Source organism: Spermophilus citellus, assembly GCF_964194105.1.
Source record: "Spermophilus citellus genome assembly, chromosome: 7".
Lineage (NCBI taxonomy): Eukaryota > Metazoa > Chordata > Mammalia > Rodentia > Sciuridae > Spermophilus > Spermophilus citellus.
In genome coordinates this window covers 139342001-139346628 of record NC_138188.1, presented here as the reverse complement: position 1 = coordinate 139346628, position 4628 = coordinate 139342001, and positions in this window count along the sequence as shown.

Sequence of the window (4628 nt, the reverse complement as noted above, 5' to 3'; positions counted from 1 at the left end):
CTGAGCACCATTCCTTGTTCATCAGTCATTTTGGGTATTTTTCCTGTCTGTTAAAGTCTACTTACTTACTGTATTATCAGGCATTTCTGCAATGATTTAAATGCACTGACATAAATGTGATATTTTTTTCTGCTTGTGGATTTTACTCTGCTACCTTTCACCTTTTAATCTTGCCAAAGTATTTCAAAAATATCATAGCTGCCCTGTAGTTTGGCTCCACCCATTCTTTTATGGCTTATGAAAATGCCTTCTTACTTAAATTTTGCTGAGCATGATGTTGGTAAATTTTTCTGTGGCTAGATTATTTGTTGTTATTTATAAAATGATCTGGAAACATTTCAGAAAATATGTCATATGATATCACCCAGCTCTATTCTTTATTTAATTTTGTTGTTAGTGTACTGTCTTTTTGCACATTGCAAATATCCTCACTCCGTAAACTGGCTTTCATTTTTATCATTTTAGAGATTCATTTTTTAAAATATTGAAAATTTTCTTCATGTGCAATTTTTTTTCCTGTGAGAAGAAATTCGTTGCTTTTCCAAGATCTCAGAGACACTCCCCTGTGCTATCTTCTAAAAGATTTATAGATTTCTGTGATTTAATCATCATGGAATAGTTGGTATCTGAATAACTTTCCTGCCATAAATAACCATAAAACTGGACATAAATATACAAAGCAACTCTTTTCAGTTGGACCAGGGATAGTGCAAAGTTGTAATACTTCAGAGCAGGGAAGGGACTCAGGTAAGACTGCTTTCTGAAGACATTTTGAAAACAGAGGGTGAGGGAAGTTCAAGACAAAGAGCAAATGTCTTACTGGGTGAACTTCTAGGACTTATAAAAGGAGCCCGAAGTTCCAAAACATTATTCTTAAGCAAATTTTATTCTTATAAGAAACTATATAAATTTCTAAGAAATTCTAGGACTACTATGAAAAAAAAAAAAACATTTCCACCACTTTTTAAAATAACCCAAAAAACAGCCCTTGTTAGTCCAAATTTTAACTCTATGTGTTAATCTGGAAATATGGGCAGAGCATTATTTTCATAATTAGTGTAAGGTTTAGGGAAACTTATAATTAGTACATATTTCCTTACAGGACTTACACTTGAGATTTAAGGATGATAGCCTCTAAAATGAATGGCAGTAAAAAAATGGAGTACTATTTCACTTAAAATATATTATTTATGCTATGAACATTTTTGTGGACATACCATTTTTAAATTAATATTTTTCAATTAAAATTTTAAAACTTGTTTTAATTTCTAAAATGGTAAACATCAAAAGACATAGCCTTCTTGGAAAACAAAACTTCTTGGAATTCTAAATAATTTTTTTTTTAATATTTAGCTTTTAGTTGTAGGTGGACACACAATATCTTTATTTTATATTTATGTGGTGCTGAGGATCAAACCCAGTGCCTCACATGTGCTAGGTGAGCACTCTACCAATGAGCCACAACCCCAGCCCCTAAATAATTTTTGAGTGTGTAAATGTTCTGAGAGCAAAAAGTCACAGAGCTGATATTCTATACTGACAGCACTCAATTAGAGAACATGGTGTGTGTTTGTGTGGGGGGGGGGCTCATTGATAAACACTACAAAAACATTAAAAATCATTAAGATACTTAAAGAAAACAGAAAAATAATTTGAAAATTCTGCTTAGAGACATAGAACAGAAAGACAATATTCTTTTTGGATAGGAATATCCAGTATTATAAAAGCACCACAGTTTCTCTGTTTCATGTCCATCTCTGTAGCCAATGTAATTATAATCCAAATGTCAGAGATTCATTTGAAGATTACATCATTCTAAAGTTCATCTGTAAAGCAGCACAGAAAATTCTGAAAGAAAATGGGCAATAAGAGTGCATGTATAGGAGAGTAATACTCAAATTATCAGATATAAAAATGTATACTGGTTATAAAACAATTTCTTGTGTGTGTGTGTGTGTGTGTGTGTGTGTGTGTGTGTGTGTGTTGCTGGGGATTGAACCCAGGGCCTTGTGCATGCAAGGCAAGCATTCTATCAACTGAGCTATATCCTCAGCCCTAAAACAAATATTTTAAACCAATGTTATAACAATATGAAGCAACATGAGTGATGGCAGCTAAAAGACAAAAAGACAAGTGGAAGTGAACAGAGTATAAATATTAAATATAAAAATTATTATAAGTCAAGGCTAGACTTATAATTTTATAAGTAGTACTATGATAACAGGAGAAAATGTTGATCTTTACCTTATCCTTTAAATTAAAAACCTGCATTAAAGATTTACATTAAAATGAAATTACAGAAATATTAGATTTCATAGGTGAATATTTTTATACTTAGTGAAGGTAAATTTATTTTAAATATTATATCAAAAGCAGAAATTATAAAGCAAATCAATATTACATGAATTTGAGTGATAAAGCAACAAAAAGGAAATTTAAAATGGAGAGTGGAAAAAATTTTCAATATGTATAATAAAGTAGTAATAATTCCTAAGATGAGTTACTGCAAATTTATAGACATGAACACCTAAAAGAAAAATATAGTGTATAAACAGAAAACACAAACAGCCTATGAGCATACAGAAACATACTGATGAAAAATAAAAAGTATGATGCAAAAAAACCTTTTGAATGTCACTGAAAAATATTAAATACAATAATATTCTGTATTATTGATAGAATAAAGACACAGTCTCTTACACTCTGGTAGCAATGGAAACTGGAACAGGTTTGGTGGTGATCATTCGACAATGTAGTTCAAAATTCTAAATATGTATATTCAGTGATCTAGACAAAAATTATACATTTAAAAATATAGCAGAAAGACAACACATACAGACATAAAAACATGCAGACATGTATAGTAGCCTACATTGTATATCCACAAATATATATATGATAATACCACCTTCTCCTTTTAATTGAAGGCTTTCTAGCAGAAGAGTTAGATCTAGGCATATTTTCTTGGATGTCCAGATCTATTACAAAGTTTTTTATGACATCATTTAGATAGAGTTGTACATGTCTTTAGTGTCCACATGCATATAAAGATGCTTAGAGAAATCAACACAAAAATGTTTATCAGTGCTTAAATCTAGACAGATACATGGATTTGGATTATTTGGTCTAAGTTTGTTTTTAGATTCTAACAGATTGTATGGCACATGGAAGGCATTCGATAAGTGTATGAATTAATGGATGAGCATGAATTCGTGATTATATGTATATTCCTCCACTGTCTTTTGGAAAAAAAAAAAAAAAAACTAAAAGGGCTAGGACTGCAGGTCAAAGGCAATGCATCTGCCCAGCATGTGTGAGACCCTAGGTTATGCACACCCCCAACATTGCAAAAACTAACAAAATAATGTAAAATAAAGCACTCAGTGGAATCATTAAAAGTCTCATTTGATAGAAAAGGATTACAAGATTCAATCAGAACTAGAATACTTCTGAGAACCCCAGAGTTAGTTTCTGGAAATTCCTGTTTATTTAGAGCTGGGTGTTGGGCTGGGACTCTACAAACATTTCCCAATTACCTTGGTGCCTTCCTATTTTAGTTACTGATAACAACTAGAAGGAAGATGAAAAAAGCAAACAAGATCTACATCTTTGTCTTGATTATTAGTGTTGTCCTGATAGTACTATCAGGAGTTACATCATGCATAATGCTCTCTGGGCTACCTTCTAATGTCTCAGTACCCACATGTCCTCCGTACCTCATATGGGCTTTCTTTATTGGACATGTGCTGATAAAGGTGCTGGCCAGGATTCAGAGTAGCCCAAAGAGGACTATTTCAGAAAGTCAAAGGCCCCGAAAACCAGCATCAAGAGCAGTGAACAGTGACAAATTATAAAAAACTGACATACTAAAGTGGTTAATGGCAGGATCAAGACAGAAACAAATGTTGAAGGCTAATTTGTTCCAGTTATCACTTCAGAGTGTGAAAGTTAAAGGGATATTAATACAAAGATGCCATATCCACAAGGGTCTGGGGCAGCTCTGTCCCACATAGTTTCCTGTTATATTGAAATATTCTGAAATATGCTGTCTGCTGTTGTAGACAATAGTCACAGAAGGGTACTGAGCATGTAAAATGTGGCTAGTAGGACTAAAAAACATAATTCTCTATTCCATTTGATTTAATTAGCTAGTGGCTACTAAATTAAGAGTGCAGGTCTAGGGTGACTTGCAGAGCCGGAGAAGTAGCAAAAGTGCACCTCCTGCAACAGAGGTGCTGAGGTTATAAAAACAAGAGATGGGGCTGGGTGTGGTGGCACATGCCTGTAATGCCAGGGACTTGGGAGGGTGAGGCAGGAGGATCTCAAGTTTGAGGTCAGCCTCAGCAACTTAGTGAGACCCTGTCTCAAAATTTTAAAAGGGGGGTAGGGATAGGGATGTGGCTCAGTGGTTAAACACCCCTGTTTTTTTGTTTGTTTGTTTTGTTTTTTTCTTCTGGTACTGATTTAATACCCAGTACCAGAAGCACAAAAAAAAAAAAAAAAAAAAAGAAAAGAAAAAATATAAAAAATTAACCCAAGAAATAGGATCTCCTTCTACAGGAGCTCAGTACACTAGTCACTGTGAAATATTATTCTTCCAACAGTTGGAAGACAGATTAAACAGGCAA